This window comes from Canis aureus, chromosome 22, assembly GCF_053574225.1.
Source record: "Canis aureus isolate CA01 chromosome 22, VMU_Caureus_v.1.0, whole genome shotgun sequence".
Taxonomy (NCBI): Eukaryota; Metazoa; Chordata; class Mammalia; order Carnivora; family Canidae; genus Canis; species Canis aureus.
In genome coordinates, this window is record NC_135632.1 from 39,145,187 (window position 1) to 39,167,525 (window position 22,339).

General features: G+C 42.1%; 2 long non-coding RNA genes across 3 annotated transcripts in view; one reads left to right on the forward strand and one right to left on the reverse strand.

Annotated features, from left to right (window-relative positions):
* The window catches only part of LOC144294023 (uncharacterized), a 62,741-nt gene extending 58,883 nt beyond the window's left edge, over positions 1-3,858 (forward strand). The window contains exons 7-8 of one of the 2 annotated variants that reach the window (XR_013361409.1): positions 2,046-2,410; positions 3,726-3,853. This is a non-coding gene — a long non-coding RNA (uncharacterized LOC144294023). Of the gene's footprint in view, positions 1-2,045; positions 2,411-3,725 lie in introns of both variants that reach the window. The other variant, XR_013361410.1, reaches the window with a different exon arrangement.
* A 3,612-nt stretch (positions 3,859-7,470) lies between these two features.
* On the reverse strand, positions 7,471-17,549 carry LOC144294026 (uncharacterized). The gene is made up of 3 exons (XR_013361420.1): positions 17,471-17,549; positions 16,793-16,911; positions 7,471-11,287 (listed from the first exon to the last, which is right to left on the reverse strand). It is a non-coding gene; the product is annotated as an uncharacterized LOC144294026 (long non-coding RNA).
* Between the last annotated feature and the right edge of the window lie 4,790 nt (positions 17,550-22,339).

Consider the following 22,339-nt stretch of genomic DNA (forward strand, 5'->3'; position numbering starts at 1 on the left):
CAGTAGAAAGATGCCCAGCTTCCCAAAAGGAGATATCTAACACCTTGGAAGTGCACAGATCTTATTGAAGTCTCTGAGATGTGTCACTTATTTATTGCCATCATAATTGCTTCTGATGTCTACTGGGAAGATTTTCTTTGTATTCATAGGAAAGCAAGAAATATAGAGTAGAAAGAGAGAAGACCATATAAGCCTAATTATTATCTCTCTGTAATTTGGAATCATAATTTTTCAATTTGCAATGGCACTTAAGAATACCAGATTCAGGGATCCCTGGGTGGCGCAGTGGTTTGGCACCTGCCTTTGGCCCAGGGCACAATCCTGGAGACCCAGGATCGAATCCCACGTCGGGCTCCCAGTGCATGGAGCCTGCTTCTCCCTCTGCCTATGTCTCTGCCTCTCTCTCTCTCTCTGTGTGTGTGACTATCATAAATAAATTTAAAAATTAAAAAAAAAAAAAGAATACCAGATTCACTTTATGTTTAGAAATGAGCAGGGGTAAAATAAATAAATAAATAAATAAATAAATAAATAAATAAATAAATAAACAAACAAACAGAAAGCAAGCAAGCAAGCAAGCAAGCAGGGGTAATTATGAAGAAAAAATGGAGAGAAACATCCTCCCAACCTGCATAGCCTGCTATCACACCCACATGCCAGGGACTCCTATTGTTTCTTTTAACTTATTTATCAATATAATACAATGCATATAATTTCTTAAAAAGGTAAGGGATAAAAGTATCAAAATTTTGTAACAAAATACAGCAATAATATGCACCCCCCATCCAAAGTCCTCATTTTCCAATCAGTAACTAATTCTAATAAATTTAGATATTTCTGGAATTTACTCCCATATTTCTAAATTATATGTGTCGAAAAAATGGCCATTTTTTTATAACTGTTTTCCCATTCCCCCATAGATATACATACCCGAATTTTTAGCTGAGTTCATGATTTCCAGAAAAAAAATATTTTTTCAAGTCCCCCTTTTAATTTCATATAGTTATGCAACTGAATCCAGGTCAAAGAGATATAAAAGTGTTATATGTAACTTTCAAGAAAGTTCCTTAAAAGACAGCTGAAACATATCCTGTGACTGCTTTCTTCTTCATTCTTTCTTCCTTCTTGATGGCCAAAATTCAGACCTAATGGCTGGAATCTAAGCAGCCCCATTGAACCATGAGGTTAACTTGGGGATGAAAGCCTATCAGACCAGTTATAGGAGACTGGAGTATATTGAGGAGATTGTGGAATAGAACTATCACCACAACCCTGGACTGTCTAGCTATATTGAAGGAGAAGGAAATAAAAACTTTTGTCTAGTTTAATTCATTATGAGTTCATGTTTCAGTTTTTCACAGCTAACCAAAGCACATATTTTATTGCTATTTCTTCATTTGCCAGTTTTAGAAATTATGTACTGATGACTCATAAGAGCAGGTAAATATTTAACTTTCTTAAAAACCTTTACCCCTCCACTTCCAGGCCCTTCATCTCATTATATTTTTATTATAATATGATAGCTCTATAATACTTATTCGCTGGCAAACCAAGTAGTATGCTATCAATGTTTCCCTTCTTGTATAACTTGTCATTTTATCTGGATTTCATAGTTGCCTTATTTTTTCATTTACTAAGTTTTCTCTATAGCTATTGCTAGTTGTTTTACAATTCATTTCATTTTTCCTCTCAATTTAAACTCTCCCTGCTAGAGCCTTTTGTCTTGTCCCCTGGGATCTGCTTCACAGTTGTCATTCCCGGGCTTGCCTTCATTTTCATCCAGGGGTTTCCCTGCACCACACTTCTGTGTGGGATTGTCAGCTTCCTAACGCCAAACCTTTCACTTTTTTGGTTTCTCATTTATTGTGGAAAATTGATTCTTGTAGCTTCCTAAGAATGGGTGCTTAAAGTTTATTGCATTTAACATTTGGGGGAATACAGACCCATGGATGGCCCTGGGATTTCTGCAGGCTTGCAGGACCCACCAGAAGACTCAGAAGAAGTGATGCTAGTAAAATATCACATCTTTCCCCCCTCCCCTTCAGGTACAGCTATGCTGGTGCATAGAAGCATGTAAAGGAATATAACCAAGGCAAGAAAACCCACTCTGTACAAAAGGCCTTTCCAGGAAGAGAGAAAGGATTTACTGATACACCTGGTACAAGAAATCCAAGAACTCCAGATGCTCCTCCTATAAATGTGCTGCATTTCAAAATCTGACTTTAGCTCTGTTTAACTCACTCCCTAAGGGCAGAAGATGTTATGTGGCACTTTCTCCACTTGTCACCTAGAGTGAGGGAATCTGAAAGCAAACTCCCCAGAGCTCATTAGCTGTATAATTAACCACATAGCATTTTCAACTCAAAATCTTCCAGCAATGCACAATGAAATCAGCAGATAAAACAGCACGGTAAGAACAGAACAGCGCTATTAACCCAGGAGACAAGGGGCAGGTACCTCTGAGAAGCCCGGGCTTTGCATTGCTCTTCCACAGACTCCTCAGCCCTTGGTTTCAGACTTGCCCAGGGAGCTACTGTGTAATGCAAACTCCAGCCCAGGTTTTGTGCCATTTCCTGTGCAATCTTGGATGGGTAGCTTAGAAAGTCGGTTTTGCTCCAGGTAGAAAACCAGCCATGATGAATTAATCCAATACACTTTCTTGTTTTTTAATTTAAAATTGTATCTTGAGGTGTATTCGCTGAAGGCTAACACACAAAGATCCAGAAAGTGGAGGGAGAGGCTCTTTCCCACTCCTTGGCTCTCCTCGACCCAGAAAATCAGGCTCGTGATATTATTGCAGTGTAGTCTCAACAACATCTGCTAATCTACCGAGAGGATGCTCCTTAATGCCTATAATTGTAATAACCATCCCATAAGCAGTCCATGACCCACAAGCTCCCTCCCTAAATATTGCACAGGAGAGAGTGGGAAGTTTTCACAGCCTTTGGGCATCCTTGGTGACATCTGCCTGTTTTCAAAGGAGGAAACAGAGAATGGTTCTTTCCTTTGGCTTTGTCTTCTCTTTCTACTTCTCTCACCTTCCCTTCAAAGCTGGGCACTGCCTCTGTGCTATGTGGATGTTCCCCAAATGCACATGTTCCCTTAGAGGCTGAAGCATTACAGTTGTGAAATACGTATGGGGGAAGGTGGACTTGACCTAGGTTGTCTCCATTGTACAGGCTTTATAGGTCTTCAGTATGCTAATTTATGATAATTCTCTAAGACCATGGAAAGTGGCATTTCCAAAAGTTATTTGACTATAGAACCTGTTATCTGGGGAGAGGGGAAGGGGCACGGATGTTACTTATATTTCACAGAACATTGGTCCAAGGAATGTAGTTTAGGGAACAAAGGAAAGGCCCTACTAGGGCCACTTCAATACCTCCAGGCAGCCTCCGTGCCATATTTCCAAACCAGAGCAATGCAGGCTTTGGGGAAACCAAGAGACCAGGATATGAAAATGTCCTTCACCATACCCTGGCTTTTTACCTCAGTCAAGTTACTTAAGCTCTATGAGATCCATCTCCCCATCTATAAAATGGGGATAATTACACTTACCTTCTTAGAGATATTTAGAAAGAATGAGTGAGATACTGTACATAAAGCCTCCCCCTGCCCCCACATCGAATGCCTCACCCTCGGTGGGCTCCAACAATAGTTAATAACATTTCTATTTTGTTTTCAACTTCTCTTTTCCTATACACATCCACCTCATGTCATTAAAGACAAGATGATGGCCAGGAAGTGGAGAAAATATTAATGTGACCAAGGATGAATGTAATTTGGAGATTTCTGAGACTCACTAGCAGGACTCCTCAGGCAGCCATGCACTTGGGCCTGGTAAGCAGCCATCTAATTGGCCCCCAAATCATCTCCAGTTCTGCCAGTACCTATAACCATACCGATTACAAAAACCTGTTGTCATGACCAATAGTCCTTTGACAAGAATTTTTAGGGACCTAGGAAAACCTAATACTGAATTATCTAAAATCCCAGTATCCTCTTCTGGTATCATGGCAGGCTTCACGTGTCTACCTTTTTGTGAATGGAACTACCAAATCATCATCTTTGGTTAGCCTGAAATTGGGATGCAATTTCAGTCTAACCAGTTCCTTATCAGTCCATGAGAATGGTCTGATAAACAAGGAAAGAATCATAAGAAGAGAAGCAAAAGGACCAAAAAGTCAAAAAGCTCACCTTTAAATTTTAGAATTCAGTGAGGATTTAATAACTGACATGTATGGCCCATGGTCTGGTGTTCCATGGGAGAGGAGCAATAGGTACTATTATTACAATCAGACTGTGGATGTCTTTAGTATGAGGAGTATGTCTTTTACTTCTGTCTCTCAATTAGGCCCAGGGTCTACCATACCACAGCAACTCAATAAAGTTAGCTAGCTGACTGGATGGTGCAAATTCTAGTACTAACTATCAAATCAGCAAATTTTTAGAAATATTTACTGTGTGGCCACCCCATGGTGACTCTACTGGAGTGGTTCAAAAGAGGCAATAGATCTTTTCCCAGCTTAGGCATTTATGATTCTGTCTGGTAAGAAAGGCTTACGCACGCATGCACACGCACACACACACGCACACACACACATCCCATACTATACTCTGAATATACTCCAAACAGTATATAATTAAATGGTAAGTTGCCACATGGAGACATGGTCTGGTGATTTGCGTTAAAGGAAAATTTGGTATGGGCTGAGGTAGCCTTGTGAGGGAAGAAGGACTCTTCATGAGGTAATAAAGAGAATACTGGCTTTGGAGTCAGACAGTTGCTGACCCAAACTTTACTTAACTCTTCTGTCAAATGAGAATAACAGCACTCGACATATAAGGTTGTTAGAAAGATATAACAAATTAGAACATAGAGCAAGGTATTATCTTGCAATATTTTTAATATAATTTTTTTAAATTTTGCATAGTATGGGAAGTTGAATAATGCTCCCTAAGGATACCCACATCATAGTCCCTGGAATCTGTAACTGTGTTACCTTATATGGTAAAAAAAAAAAAAAAAAAAAAAAAAAGGCCTTTGAAGATGTAATTAAGGGTCTTGAGATGGGGAAAGTATCCTGCAAGTCCCATGTGAGCCCAATGTAATCACAGAGGTCCCTCTAAGCGGGAAGCAGGAGGACAGAGTCAGAGAAGGAGCTGTGAAGACAGAAACAGAGGTGAGAGGGATGCAGGGCCACCAGCCAAGGAGTACAAACAGTCTCCAAAAGCTGATGAAGGTAAATTCTCCCCTACAGCCTCTAAAAAGAATGCAGCCCTGCAGACACAAAGGTTCCAGTCTAAATCTAATAAAAGCCATTTTGGACTCCTTGTCTTACAGGTCTGAAGATGTGTTATATGAAGTCACTAAGCTTGTGGCAGTTTGTTACAGCTGCAACGAGAGACTCATACAGGTCGTTTCTGTTGAGCTGTTGCTCTTCAGCTGGGAGGGTGAGGCATTCATCCTTTCAGGAGGACAACAGAACTCAGACAGGAGCAGAACACCAGATGGTTGGCTTTGGACATTCAAAATAGACTCCCAAAGCATATCTGTAGATAATAGCTGTGAAAGCTAGGAGTTTTCATTTTGTAGAATCTGTGACTTTCTGAGAATGAAGAAAAAAAAAGATTGCTGCTTCTGAAGGTCAAAAGCTTGTAAACTCAGGACTCGGGGATGGAGGAAGAAGATGTGTCCCAAGAGAAGCTCAGCCACTCAGGGAGGAGATAAAAGCACAGGGGTACATGGAAAAGGACAAGATTATAGGTAAGGTGTGATCCTCCCATCCCATAGGGAATGTGGTTTAGAGATGTGTGCAAGATGCTAGAAAAACCAGGTCAGATGAATTCAGGACATGCTGAACGTGCAGGAGAATCCCCTGGGAGCTTCTTAGAGTGCCACAGTAGAGTAGGAAGGCAAATGGAGGCAGCAAGAGCACCTGGGATAATATTTGTGGTTCCCACAGACATCCATAGTTCCTTGTGTCCCAGTGGAGGGACCCAGCAGAAGGCTGAAGGATCCACACACTGAGAGGGGCCTGGGGTCAGGAGAAAGACGGTGTCAAGTACAGACATCGTGACAACAGCCCATGGCTTGGTCACTGGACAGCAGTCAATACAGCAAGCATGCGGTGGGAATGAAGGCCCACTCCCCAAGGGTGAGAACGAGGGAGCTCAGCTGAGGCCCAAGGGGGCAGTCACTGGATTACAGCCTTGCCTTGCAGCCGAGATGCTGCTGTGCATGCTCTCCCTTGCACTCAGGCAGCATCCTGGAGACAAAGTGGGAAGGGAGAACCCCTAAGAAGGGAGATCAACCTTGAAAGGGAATTTCGACTCTGAATTAACTAAGTGTAAAGCCTGAATTGATTGAGCGCTGACTCAAAAAGAAATTAAATTTTAAGCCAGGAGAATCTGAGTTATCTTGATGTGACAAAAGCTCCTCGATCCCACCCCAAAGAACAAGTTGAGTTTGATTATGGAGAAATAAACTGAATTCCACCGCTGTTCTTGCAAGCTGTGACTACAAATTTTAAGCCTCGGACATAGATATGAAACACTTGGCACACAGTAGATGCTCAATGATATTAATTATCCAACCTACCTACCCTTCTGTGAACAAAAGAAGGGACCTGCCTAGGGGAAACTGAAGGGGAAGAACATATTTTATCAAAAGATTTGGTACCCAGGCTTCAAGAAAGTAGTACATTATCTATTGTTTTTGCCTGCTCATTTTAAGAACCGTTCTGTTGGTAACAGCAGCCTGATTTTTCTTTGGGGTGCACCCCTTCCTTGTTTTTTCCATGTGATTTAACTATGCTGACATCATCACCAGCCCTGGGACTGGCACATTATATAGGCCTATTCAGTCAGAATATTCTAGCTCGGTGATCACAGTAGTCAAGGAAAGTGAAGGGATCCCAGCTTTATCCCACCTTGATATAATTAAGAGTGAGATTCTCTTCCTGTTAGGACTGGAAAGCTGAAAAAAAATGTACGAAAGCCTGGATTTCCAGTCCTATCTTTCCATAATATGAGGGATCTTACCTGAAATTAAAGCCACGGCTGAAAAAAGAAAGCTTTAGAGAGAAAGATACCAGGAAGCATTATTAGTGCACCTGGATCCATTCACACTTGAACCTTTTTTTGCTTAAGCAAATGGTATGTCTTTTACTAGACAATGTAGAAGCCTGGATAAAACATTGAGGTGCACACTTCCTGTGTTCTCAAGATAACAAAGAAATCACTTTGTGGGGGACACCTGAGTGGCTCAGTGGCAGAGTGTCTGCCTTTGGATCAGGTTGTGATCCTGGGGTTCTGGGATGGAGTCCCACGTCAGGCTCCCCATGGGAGCCCATGGGGAGCCTGTTTCTCCCTCTGCCTGTGTCTCTGCCTCTCTCTGTGTGTTTCTCATGAATAAACAAATAAAATCAGAAAGAAAGAAAGAAAGAAAGAAAGAAAGAAAGAAAGAAAGAAAGAAAGAAAGAAAGAAAGAAAGAAAGAAAAAGAAAAATTACCTTGCTAGGGAGCAGAATCCAAGGTGAATGATGATGCCAGAAACTTTTGGACAAGTAGCATAGCAGGTATCATGAGGGCTCCTAAATACTGAGCCCAGTAATTTGATTTGGGGCGAATGAGCAATAGAGAGCCAGAACAGGTTGAAGAAAGGAGAGACACCGTGAAAAGATTGTGTGGAGGAAACTGACACAGTTACATGCAGGACTGATTAATGGGGGTGCTCTTAACCTGGGATCCTCGTGCCTAGGTAGAAAAAAAATTAACCCTTTTATTTACCCTAATCTTTGATGGCAATGCAGTATTTTCTTCTACCTTGAATGTAGGCACCAGATTGCAGTAGTATCTGTATATTTGTCAGCATAAAAATCATGGATATCTTCACATCCTGGTACAGTGGTTGCAGATATATAAAAATATCATTTATACTCCTTACAGCTTTAAAATTATAGTTGTTACTGAACCTACTACTGGATCTTGTTGTCTGAGGCATTAATATATTACTATAGATGTTTACGTGGGGGGGTTCTATTTCAATAACTGTGTTTCAATGTAATTGGTTTGCTTTGTAATCCTATGTATTTTACTTTGCGCATCTAAAAATCATTATATGGCAGAGCCCTTAAGTTGTGCCAATGGGACACCAAAAAAGAAATGTCGCAAAAATTATTAGGAATCCTTGCATTAGAGGAGGAAGAGAGTCTGGAAGCCAGAAGGCTAGTGAGGAGGGTCTGACACAATCCAACATAATCCAAAGCTTTGAGTCAGTCAAGAGAAAGCATGGAAAGGAAGACATATCTCAGAGAAGTTTGGGGAAATTTTCAGCCAGCTGTAGAGGAGAAAATGCACCCATGCAAGTCACCCAATATAGGGAGATTTAAGAGAATGAGGATGCCAAGTTTTGAAACTTGAATGAATGGCACAAAATGAGTACTCAACAAATGATAGAAATGGAATTTTAGGACACAGAGCTGGTATATGGACAGCTTTGTGATCTATTCTAAGATTAAATGCTGGGACGTCCCCAAAGGAAATATTCTGTAGGAAAATTGCTATATATCCTAAGAGCTCAGCTCAGGGGTCAATGTGGGGCTGGGCTATAGGAAGGCTTCTCTATGAAGGTGAAGTAGGACATAAATACATTCTCTGCTGACAGGGTGTGGAGGAAATCAGGGACCTGGGTCACGGTGGCCCGAGCTCTGTTTTTGTGGGATTCCCCAATCCCCCCGCCCCCTGCTTCCTTCTGTGTGTTGGCTTTGTTACCCTCGGGGAGCAATAGGACAACACAGACTGTACAAATTCCCAGCCCAACATCTGCACACAGCATCAGGCAGGGAAAGGGCTCGTCTCTTCGAACAGCTTCTGTGGAGAGAGCTGCATTTTCAGATGCTTGTTCTGCTCAGACTGCCTTGGGTCAGGTGGCCTCCCTGAACAAGGGTGACCACACATCCAGGTCTGTCTGGAAGAGTCCCCATCTCCCTGTTGTCCCAGCATAATCATCCGCAGTACCCCCTTTCACTCTCGAAAGCAGTCCAGTTTGGATGACAGAGCATCTGGCCACCCAGTCACCGAGCTAGGGAAGCAGAGAACAGATTCATCTGGGCCACGTCCATCCTGGTCCTGGGTAAGGAAGGATTCCCGGAACAAAATCAGGTTCGGTACCGGAAAGGAATGCGGAAGCTGACTAGTAAAATCCACAGGTGCCCACGGGGGCAGGTGTGATGAATGGATTCCTTAAGTTGGATAAGAAATATTTGTAGCAAGGCAAGACTTAGAAAGCTGGTGAGGGAGAACGGGCAGGAGCAAGCCTGCCCACGAGATGGGAAGAGAGGCCTTGAGAGAGGTGACTAGCTCTTACTCAGTTGTGAATAGCAGCCCTGGTTTCTTTATCCTGCGTCTCCTAGCAACCTCCAGCAGAGTGCCTGGCAGTTTTTGAAATCTTTTAATTGAAAATAAAACATCAGGAACTATTGGCCCTCAATACGGAGAATTCTGTAACTTAAGAAGACTTCTATTTCTCAAAATCGATCTCTCTTGCGATGTGGTGTGGTGCAAGAGGGCAGGCAGCTCCTTCAGACCGCCTTTATTCGGCTTCCCTGTGAGAAGGCCCATGAGGACACACAGATGCAGACAGTAGAGTCTCTGTCCTCAAGAGTTTGTACATGATCAGCTAGAAACATCAAAGAGGCTGGTGTATAAGCATCTAACTTTTTTTCTCTGTTTCTCAATTTAACCAAGTTTCCAAGCCACCGCTGCTGACCAGGAAAAACACCTTCTTCTTTTCCACTCAAAGTAATGCAGAATCTCTTAAATTTCAACTCGGTCAATTCAGGATTTAAATTTAGTCTGCTAACGATTTCTATTCAGAACCAGCTTTGTCATTTTGGGCCCCACCATGAAATGATAATGCATATATAATTCAAGTTATTAATAATTTCAAGACAGCAAGGGAAGAGGGTTAACTCAAGCATGAAGCCCCCCCAAGCAGAGGACCCCATACAGATCTCAGGTCAAGAAGCCACCCCTGACTCTTCTTTCTCTTCTTCCTCATACCCATGAGACAAGGCCTTTCATATGTATCTACTTTCCCACTTCCCAGGTTTATGAGGACATTTTGATATTTTTCCTTACAGAACCTCAGCCAGCTGGGAGGCCTCCTCTACCTCATAATCATCATGTAGCACTCACATCACATATTCCCGCTCATTCCATCATTGTCCATTGCTTATCACTCTGGGGTCTGTTTGTTTAGACTTCTTTCTCAGTTATTTTACTCATAGGTACTTTCTTTGACTTATTGCAAATCTGGAGATTTCCATCTTTCAACTTGGCAGGTGAATAATATCCTGGATGCATATGAGAGTCTGCAGGCACAGAGCTTTCCTCTCAGAAGTGTATATAGACATGATGCCACTTATTCTAATATGTGGTGTTGCCACAATACAGTCAAATGACGGTGATTCCTTTATCCTCATAACTTTTTTTCTATCTTGCAGCATCTAGGATTTTTCTCTCTAAGTTCAGGAATTGCATCAGGATAGGTGTGTCTGGATGGTTCAGTTAATCAGCCGACTAAGCATCTGCCTTCAGCTTGGGTCATGATCCTGGGGTCCGGAGATTGAGACATGAGTCAGGACTCCCTGCTCAGCGGGGAGCCTGCTTCTCTCTCTCCCTCTGTCCTACCCACCCTCCTCCAACTCTTGCTCTCTCTCTCTCTCTCAAATAAATAAATAAAAATCTTAAAAAAAAAAAAAAAGAAATTGTGCTGGATATACTGAATTGTATGGCTTTTCTCCTTAATACTGCTTATTACTTAGAATGTTTTTACTCTGGAGACTTCTTTCACATCAGTTCTCTCATCAGCTCAGATAAATTTCTTTTTATATTTGTTTGTAAATAAGCTCTCCTTTATCTATTCCTCGTGCCTTCCAGAACTGCTGTCATTCATATACTGAGCCTCATGGATCTGTGCAGAAACTTGCTGACGTTCTCTCTCCAGGATTTCCTTCTCTTTGCAATTTTGTTCCAAATTCTTACTCTTGAGGTTCATGTCACAGTAGTCACCATTGTCTTCCATTCATCTACAACACTTTTAGATTCAAAGATCATGGCTTTTATTACAGAGAATTTTCTCTGTGCTGTTATCCAATCACCTCTCATGTTCTTACCACCTTTTCACTTGTTAGTGAAGGTATTTTCCAGCACCCTCTTTTCTCTGAGGAGCTGTCACCACATAAGAAGTCTGGGACTGGGGGCTGCTCAGTGGAAAGACCACCTAGAGAAAGAGAGAGAGAAGCTTGGTCAGTCCCTATTGGGCCTGCTCTCAGCTCTTTGTCTTCCCAGCCCAGGAGTAAAACAAGCCAATAAATATTTAAGGCAACCCCAGCTCCAGCTACCATCTGCAGCCATGTTAGAGGCTCTGAGCAAGAATGGCTGAGCTGAGCCCAGTCATTCACTCCCACAGATTTGTGAGCAAGACTAATAGTTGTTATGGGTTTACAATTAGGTCAGCATTTTAAAGCAGGTTATTTTGTGGTAACACATAACTTAAATACATCATTTGCTGCTGTACCTCACCACCTACTCTCCCACTAGAATCAATGTTCAGTAATACATCCAGGAGTTCCATGGGTGATGCTCTCACACTTGGCTATGTTCTCTATTCAGTGTCTGGACTGGGATAAGCAATCCACAGCTTCCCCTCTGAAGTCCCCTCACCTAGTGCCACAACGATGCCCTGGCAATCCTGCCAGCTCTCCACCAACTCCTTGATCCCATTCCAACATGGAAGGCAGGGGTGCTACCTCCCAACCCTTCTCCAGATAAGACCTGCAGTTGCCTACTTCAGTTGCTTCTTGTTGGCATGACACAAAGGCTGACTGACTAGTTCCAGATGAGAACTGGAATTCCAGTCCCCTTGACCCACAGATTCCCAAATATCATTCCACCTTCCTAAAGAAGATGCACCAGGCATTTCTCTGAGAGGCAACAGCACTTATGCTTCAATATCATTCCTTCCTAATTTCTTCCTCCTTCTAGATGGTTCTTCCTCTTGCATAGCATTCCAAGACTGCTATGTCATCCCGTATTTTCCTTTCTCTGTCGTGTATGTATTGTATTTTCAAAATCCTCCAAACATTATAGTTTATGCTTGTAGCTTAGCCTTGTGGGATTTCATGATAAATCATACCCCAACAAATCCTGTCTGTTGAAAACAAAAATAAATATTTTATCTTTCAAAGTATTGAGAACCAAAACCATCTATGCCCACCCAATTTACTGTCTATGTAAACATGACTATTTGAGGACACTGTCACCAGGAAAAGGGAATTATTTTATTGTTCATTTCAGAGATTTTCTGAAAGTTCTCAACAAATAGCAATAGATAAGTCAACTACCCTCATTAGCAATCAAGATCTGATTGAACCTCTTCTCTTGAAAGTCTTCACTTGCTATGTCAACCAGTCCTAAACTATTTCATCATGAACTTTGCTCACTTCTTTTTTTAAATATTCTATTAATTTATTTATCTGGGGGAGAGAGAGAGAGAGAGAGAGAGAGAGAGAAAGAAAGAGAATGTGCACAAGCAGGGGGAGGACCAGATAGGGAGGGAGAAAGAATTCCAAGCAGACTCCACACTGAGCTGAGCACAGAGTCTGATGTGGAGCATGATCTCACAACCCTGAGATGATGACCTGAGCTGAATCCAAGAATCGGATGCTTAACTAACTAAGTCACCCAGCCCCCCTGCCCACTTCTCATAGAATCATGAATATTCCAACTTTCCCCTTCCATTTCTGAGATATTATTAAGACTCTGTTAAAGTAATGATCTCCCCTATTGTAGTAAGTGATGAACTCAGACTTCCTTTATCAACAGGTTACCATGGGTAGTATTTTGAGATGTCAACATTCAACACTATTACTTCTGCTATAAATTTGCAGAAGCTTATTTAAGAAATTTAAAACTAAAAAATCAATTATCCTAGACTGTATCCACCACTCCTGAGGGTAATTTGTATACAGAGAAAAGTACGAGGCATAAGAAATGAGGTATATAAAGGGAGGAGGAGAAAGAGGCATAACAACAATTCATTTACTCCTTAAAGCAAAGCAAACTTCTGAAGCAAGTATGATTATTATTACCCTCATTTCACAGATGGGGAGACTAACATATAAAGACCAGGTAACTTGCCCAAGACTACACAGCTATTAAGTGGCAAAACTGGGACTGAGCCCAGAGAGTCTTGCTTCAGAATACCTATGCATAAACATTGATAGTATCCTATTATTTAGGAAAACAATTGCAAAATCATGTCATAAACACTCCAGCATGGGTACAAATAGAATTTAAGGAAACAAGCAATTCTATGTAGGGAGGGGGTGAGGTGGGAGAAACAAGGCTTTATTGGGATCAATATTGGGAGTGATGCTTGACCAGTGCATTGAAAGATGATCACATGTTCCCCCATGTGAACTGACCCAGAGAGCAAGTGTGCAAAGGCCCAAAGCTACCAACCAGTGTGGAGTGTCTGGGGAATGGTAAGGAACTTCCATAAGGCTGGACCATGGGGAGTTATGAAGGAGAGATAGGCACTGTAAGAGACAGGACCGGCAGGGCTACAAGGGCTAGATCCTCAAACATCCTATGGGTTGGGCCAAGGAGTCTGGTCCAGAATACAAATTCTTGGATATAGCCACGAGCAGTCCGTTTCACCATCCCTCCCATTTCACAGTGGAGGCTTTGAAATCATCAAAGACATGGAGTCAGAAGCTTCTGCTCCCCAGCAGAAATCACAGCACCTCCCATTCCCATCACCTAACTGAATAGCAAAGGGCTATTGTTGTGTGAAGACATTCAGAGGTAGCAGGTAGAATTTCATCTGGAGTAAAAACCCCCGTTGAAACAAACACCTCATTGCCAAATCCCCAAAGAGCACATTATGTGAGATCATTGCTGTCTGTAGGTAAGTAAAGTTTCCACTTCGCCATTCTCCAGAATTCCTCCCCTCGGGCCTGAAGCTAAAGAGAAACATGTGTGATGGATGAAGTCAGCAGAAAGAGAGGTCTGAAACACACACCTTCCCCCAGGCACCTTTTCTTCTCTCTGAGTGCCATCCTGTGTTACTTGGTACATGTGCAAAGCAAAAGAGCAAAGAATGAAAGGCTGAATTGGAAGAGAGAGAAGAAAATCCATTATCATCAATTCTCAGATCCAGAACCAGAAAGAGTCATGAGGGAGGAAAGCAAAAGGCATTTCCATCATCTACTGAATATTTCTCAAGAGCTAGACTAAAACTAGAACAGAAATCATCAAGACTTCAGAAACTTCATTCTTACGGTGGGAGCCTACCCAGGCTAAATGAAAAAGGATGAAAAACAGAAGCTTCTATTTCTGAATTCCAAAACTACCACAGCAATCTTACCTTAAAAAATGGCAAGGACCTTAGCTCAAAATATTAACTCGGAAATTAGCATTCATTTGCATCCATTTCTTAGGTCCCCAACATTATGAGTAAAATTAACTTAATTAGTGAAATCAATTGCAAAAGTATCAAAGCTATTATTTGGAGCATGACAAAAAACAAACTCATAACACACACCCACATACACACGTGCACGCGCACACACACACAACCTTTCATTGTCCGACACACAGATGTTACTCAACAGGGTATATGAAATGATGGAGTCAGTCAATGAATGAATGGATGGTCCCCCGGTGGCCGTATGACGCATTCCTTACCTTCCCTGTGCCTCAATTTCCAGTGTATAAGAAGAAAGAAGTATGAAGGAGTTGATGAAGTTCAGCTAACTCTACCCAGATGTTTCATCGATAGTACAGTCCAATTGTTTCAGATACAGTCAAGATCTTGTCACCAGCCACATGATCACATCATTACCCATGACCCATTGCCTCTTCCCACCTATCTCAGTTTCAGAGTCCCACTTTTTCTTGGTGTCATGGTCATGCTGGGGAGAAACTGATTCCCAGGTTTTGTTTTCAGAGGAGCGCCTACAGAACCCTCAGTGAGTGGGGCCCTCAGTCTGGAGGGCTCTTGGGTCACCTGATAAAGGCACCTGTGCCCAAGACAACAGGATTAGGAGCTCCCTTCAAGCTCTTGCGCACAAAGTCATCCTCAGCTGAATTGAGAAGTGAGGTTTCCAGCGCCTGCTACCACCTCTGGCAAAGGAAGCAAATAAAGTTGTTTCCTTTAACTCAATCAGCCAGGCTTTGCTTGAAGCCCCTGCCTGTGGGGGATTTACCATCTGGTGAGACAAGACTTATCCCTAAGGAACAAGGAAAGAGCAAAGTAAACAGTACTGGATCAAGGCCAATAGACCATGAGGGAGCATTTTTACCTCTTTCCTTCCTTTTGCCAGTGACCAGGAAAAGAGTGTCCTGGACAACAATAAATGCCTCATAAAGCTGAAAGTGAATAAGACTGCAGCTAAAAGACCTTCAGACACCTCACAAAATGGTGATTCCTGGACTGCGAACAGACATTCCTTTCACTTCCACAGACTGCATATGGAGAAGAACAAGGAGGGGTTTTATGTGATGCTCAGACAAGAGCCAGGGAAGTAAATTTCCTTCCACAGGCTGATTTTATTTTCAGCAAATGCGTGCCTCAAAGTGTAGACCAGTGATTCTGAGACTTATGTGTGATGGAATCACCTAGAAGACACAGGCTACTGGGTCTCATCGCCAGAGTTTTTTGATTTAGGAAATCCAGGAGGAGCCTCAGGATTTGGAAGAAAGAAGGAAGTGGGGGAGGAAGGAGAGGCAAAGAGGAGAAAGAATACAGTCACTGTGGAGGAGGCTGTGGTGATTATAACTCTAACTCAGGGCTCGCAGAATCAGTGATCCATGGGCTCCAGGGAACCATATAAATGAGAAATGGCCATTGTACAATATGACAGAGTCATAGCAGGTGGGGTGGCTTTGGGGACTTGGAACTCCGTGCCCTCTCTAAAGGAGACAATCCTTATTCCATTCCAGCTGCTTGTTGCTATTCAAAGAGTGGGGTCCAGAGTTTGCCAAAGTTGCTAATCTTTCAAAAGAGCAAAATGGTTAGATTTTCATAAGACATGTCTATGAGGTGATGATAACCAACCTCACCATGAAAAAGAAAACTCTCCACTTTACCTGAGGTGACCCCAAAAGAAAGAGACCAGGATTAAGCAATTTTCCAGAATTCTTCTGTGAAACAATGACTTATATTTCTTAAAGTATCAGAAAATTGGGCCCCTATACCCAGAAGATGAGCAGATCATCTCAAATTTAGTAGCCTGCCAAGGACACTGAACTGCCCTGAAATTGGCTTCTAAAGAGATCAATGCCCATTTGTGCTGGATGACAAACATTGTTTATCCCAGGCCAAGAAACTGTGTGACACTTACACTTCACTAGAACTCTAGAAGCCGAGCAAGTCTCTCCTGACACAGTCATGGTTGGGGAAAGAGGCCTTGGTGTGGATTTCCAGTTGGAGCTACACCAAGGCTTCCCTCTCTGTTGCCCAAAGTGGGAGTGGAGCTCATACCACAGACAGTGGCCAGGAGAGCAGGATGAGGTGCCCTTGGGGGCAGGACTGTATCACTCATCCAAGTGTCTTGGGGCCCCACACAACATGGGAGTTCAATAGTGCTGACCTAAATATACCTTCAAGGTGAGACTCCTTTGAAGAACTGACATGCTTTCATAAAAATCTTTATTTCCTGTTCCTTCTCCTTGGGTCTCCACAAACCTATTTGCTTTTCCTGCTCCCCAGGTCACTTACCACAGGTTCCTTGGGTTTCTGTGTCTATAAAACACCACCATTGTAGATGTTGAGAGTCTCCTTTAGAGCCGTTATACCAGGGGACACATCCTGTCCTTCACTCTTCTCTTCATGGAATTCTAGTAAAAGAAAACAGGTACAAGGGAAAAAAAGACAAAGAAAATTTCAAAAAATATATATTTTTCTTTAAGTAGCAATTAATACTTGAGGCAACCTCCAAAATACCCAACATAAGGCACCCCACTGACAGCTGAGTTGGAATATACAACTTAATTTGGAAGATAAAATGGGAACCAGGGTGAACAACTGTCTGTTTACTAGAGACTGAGGGGGTTTTCCAGGTATTAGACCTTGGGTGCTAAAACCAAGATGGCCAAGGCAAACCAGTTGGTCATCCTAGCCTCCTAACTTCTCCCCCAAACCTAAATAGTTGGAGAAAGACAAGAGGAAGGAAATTGGGGATTCAGGAGAATAAACCCCTTGATCATACCATGTTGTTAGAGACACAAGATAAAGGAAAGAAAGAAAACCCAAAAGCCTTTCTTGGCCTTTAAAGCACAGTGACCCATCCACAAATTAAATCCAGACCAATCAGCCCAGTAAAGTGCCCTCCCTTGGAAAGAGGAAGCTATGCATGGGCTAAAGAGGGAGGCAAGAGAGTGTTGGGGAGCCCTTCACCCCAGAGGAATTCATTCTAAGGTGAGTTCCTTCCTTTTACTTTCTAGGAGTCCTGACCGCCCTGCCTCTTAGATGCTCCTTCAAGGACTTGCTCCACAGATTCCATTGTCTCTGTGTTCCAAAACAATAAAGCAATGGATTTTTGCAAATCATTTCTGGAACCTGATTGTTTTGACACAGTGAACCTCAGCATTTGACCAAAGCAGATTTCTCTTCCATTTAGGTTATTTCACCGTGAAATGATTCCATTCAGCAACAGTGTGTGAGATGCCACGCAAAGACACCGCCATCCCCATTGATTGTCGGGAAATGAGGAAGCAAAAAGAGGCTGCTCAAAATGGAACATAAACTCTATTTAAAACAATTTTCTGAAAATCAGTGATTGCAGAGGCTCTGAGCCAGGACAGCTGGGAGCAAGCCATCAGATTCCCCTTTTAAGGCACAGCTCCCTGTTGCTGTCAGCAGACCACATATTTCTTAGCATCTCTGAAGAAATGTTAAATCAATAAACTACCTAGAGGTTGCTGACAAATCAGATGCTGTTCTATAAAAAGATGAACCCCATTGCTAGGGAGAAACTGAAGACCTGAATAATTTTTAGAAGGAAAAGGCCATTTCCACAACTTCCCACCCTGTATTCTGACCTCTGAGGCATTGTAGCACATACAGGGGCACAGTCATAGGTCCTATTGACTCAAGGTTTAGGACCCCTGGGAAAGCACAAATAGAATATGGGCTTCAGAAATGTGCTGTTCCATGTTAATTTTGAAAATTATCGCTGACTGCAAAGTAATCCCTTTTATTTGGGTATTACCTTACAATTTCCAGAGCATTCCACACCATCATGTCATTAGCTTGCCACAGAAATCCTCTGAGTCTGGCCAAGTCAATATTCTTATACTTATCCCATAGCTGAGAAGGGGGATTAGAAAGCCCTTAGTAACTTGTTCTGGATCACAGGACTAGAAAATGACAGAACCAGGCTTAAAACCCAGGGCTTCTAATTTCTAATTTCTTTCCTTATTCTTCTGGGAACTTAGTACCTTCATCAAATCCACCCAGAATTTCCTGAGATCTGCTACACAACCTGATAATAACTGTGATGTTCTGCCCCAAAGAACAAAATTTTTGGCTTCTCCAACAGATAAACCTACTTGTATTTCTTAATGTATCAACTCCTATGTCAATAATTGTGTGGATTTATGTTTTGTCTCCAACTTTCATTCAAATGCTTCACAAATATTTATTAGATTCTCCCATGCAGTGTGTGAGACACTGACAGTGGGCACACAAAAATAAATAGGACAGCTCCTGCCTTCATAGGCCTCACAGTCCAGAGCAGAGATTACCAAAGATGGTGTGTAAAGGGCCCATTAGTAAATGCTTTGGTGGCCATTCAGTCTTTGTCACTACTATTGAACTCTGCCTTGGTAGAGAGAAAGCAGCCATAAACAATGAATGGATATGTCCATGTTCCAATATAACTTTATTTACAAAAGCAGGCAGTGGGAAAGATTTGGCTCATAGTTTGTAGTCCATCTAATTCTTGACCCAGATGGAAACTCAAGGCATAAAAATCCAACAGTGAAGCAATATGTTAAGTATCCTAATGTTATATGTGCTTGGAGTGCATGTTGGCAACTCAGCACAATCATTCATTCCCACCTGTGGTCGGGAACTATAACCACTGGAATCACCTTTCCTTATGACTCTAGGTTGAAGCTGACTAGAAGAAATTCATGAGATTTGGAAAGCAAGAGAAAAGCAGAGGCCATTACTTTAGGAGGTTATAATGGTCAAACATGAAAAGAAACAAACATAGATATGCCTAGAGGGCCCCAGGGTGTCCTTTCCCTCCTTTTATCTGCACCCACCTCATATTCCCAATTGACAGCCCTATTGACCAACAGTGACCCCAAATTGACTACAAGGCAATGGACTGTCAAAATGACATCCCATAAGGACAATAGCTTTCACAGGAGTAGTAATTTCTATACCTCACTCCATGAGCACTTCCTCTGGAGTCCCACATCAGCAACAGACATACATAGCATCTCAGATTTCCCCGTATGCTCCAGCCGTCTACTCATGTCTGTGCTTCAGGCAAACGTGATGAGTTACTATCTGTCTGATGCTCTGACTCCTCACTTCCAGACCTTCACCCCCTCAATGCTTTCCATTTTTAAGAAAAAGGTCCTGTATTAAATCCCAGATTTTCATGCTGTGGTCTAAATATTTGCTGTCTCCCTGCTGCCAAATTCACATGTTGGAATCTTTATACCAAAGTGATGGTGTTAGAAGGTGAGGCTTTTGGAAGGTGATCAGGTCATTAGAACAGAGCCCTTGTGAATGGGATTAGCACTCTTACAAAAGAGCTTCTATATAGCTCCCTACCCCCTTCCCCTCTATGAACTAAGTATCTTGGGGACATAGAGAAGGGGGTGATAAACTAATTAAATATTTATTCTAACTTGTTGGGGCAGGGGCTGAGAGAAGTTGAAAAGACTTTGCAGAGCTAGGTCAGGTTATCTTAGAAATTGACCCCAAGTCTCTGAGATGTGAGTGCAGATGGTTGACTGAGGGGTGTTCTGTAGGAGACTGAGTAAAGCAAAATTGGACCAGGGAAAGTATATGTACTGTAACTGCAACTGAGATCTCAACCAACCCCACAGGAGCCTCTTGACATGGGATGAACCATAAGAGATAAAGTTTGTGATAAATGGATCAGGCAGGGCTTCATACCCTCAGATTGACCAGTCAGATCCCTGAAGAGCAAGCTATGAGCCATCAGCCACCAACACCTCCAGTAGTATAGTAAATGAGTGCCTCAGTCCTGGAAGGGGGCTCCCTGTGGCAAACTATAGCTTCCATTAGAGGTATTAACTTTCAAGATGGCTTTGAAGGAAAAATACAAGTTATCTACATATTAAGATGGGAAGAGAGATTTAAAAGGTGAAACAGTCAAAGTAAAGCATCTTGAGGAATTCCAAAAATTTCTAATGGACCAAAGTATTCATGGAATAGAAGTACTAGAGATGAGGTATGTTGAGGTCAGCTTATGAAGGTCCCAGTTGACCTTTTATAAATTCCTTGTTTTACCCTAATTTGATTAGCATGATATTATATCCAGAGTGAAGACTTTTTTTTTAAGATTTTTTACTTATTTATTTATTCATAGAGACACACACAGAGAGAGAAGAGGCAGAGACACAGGCAGAGGGAGAAGCAGGCCCCACTCAGGGAGCCCAATGTGGGACTCCATCCCGGGTCTCCAGGATCACACCCTGGGCTGCAGGTGGCGCTAAACCGTTGAGCCACAGGGGCTGCCCCAGAGTGAAGACTTTAAAAGTGTTTGAGGATGGGTAGTGAGGGGTGAGCAGTAAGGCAATGCTTGGATGGGTGGTGAGTAAATGAGTTAATATATACATATGGATTGATGAGTGAGAGGACACTGAGTGTATGGTGAGTATATGGATAGGTGGAAAGTGAATGGGTTGACAGATGCATAGGAGGTTAGTAAATAAGTCAATGGGTAAAAAAAGAATGAGTGAATGAGATATTGAATAAACTATCAATCATTCAGTCACTACCTGTTGGCAGTCATTCCTCCTTAGGCCCCCTGGGAAGCTAGGACTATATCTTGGGAAGAAAGAATAGCTGGTAAGCTAAAGACTTGAATACTAAATATATTGGTAGTTGGGTACCTCAGGGGAAGAACGTCAATTTGCTTCATTCATTTACCACACCTGGTTGGCCCCTGTAGGCAACTGAGTCTGTATCCCTTCTTCCATACCACCTTGAAGTCAGGGATCATGTCTTCAAGCATTCCCCCCCAAAAGCAGACTCTAAGACAAGGATTATATGTAAGTATTTTATCTTGGGAAGGGATCCCAGATATTCCCAGTAGAGCAATGAGACAGAGAAGGGAAAACAATAAATAAACGTTGCTTTTATCAAGCCACTGCCATTTTGGGTAAATGAATTTTAATCCCAAGGGGTAACTCTGGGAAACTGTAAAACACATGCTACAGAGGTTTCGCATCTGATAGATGAGAGAGTAGGGGTATTTATACACTAACTCCAATCAGTCATTGTTTAATGGCAGCTGAGTGTGGTGGTAAGTAACTTCTCATCACCTTGGAGAATGCCCTCAGGAAAAGAGATACAGGTACTGACAGTTGGAAGGCTCATAAGCAGGCTGAAGTTTCAGGGGATGTGGGCAAGAAGCCAACAGCATTTGCAGTCTTATTCACTGCTGCAGTAAACACCTAGCGGATGGTAAGCACTCACATAAGTATACATAAATGAATGAATAAATGTGAATAAATGTGAATAAATGTGCATGAATGAGGCACTCACAGCCTGGTTTCAGACAGGAGATGAGGCAAATGGAGAATATATCTGAGGCAGAATTTCACACGCGTGTGCACAATCCGGCACAGTAACATAACTGCACCCCTCCTTGGGGGCTGCTCCTACAGGAAAATTATTTAATGTTTTCAAATTGCTTTAAAAGAGTCAATTTACTATATAATTGCAACAGTAACAATAAGCATAATAATTCTTTGTACTTAATAATACATTGGAGTCCGTGACAGTAACAATTACGCCTTAATGGGCTTTAGCCGGCAAAGGAATTCAACTTGGGTAATATTGTATACAATATATTGTATGTACCTGTTTTTTTTATTTTATTTTATTTCATTTCTTTGTTTTTGACTAAAGGTGTCTCCGTCACAATTTTCCCAAAGACCATATTCGGGAGATAAGGTCTGGAGCATGTAACTATGGTCTTATTTGCATATCATTTACATTTGCTGGCATAATCTCTTGGCCACTGGCTTTTGTGTTCCAAGGTGATTACTGTCC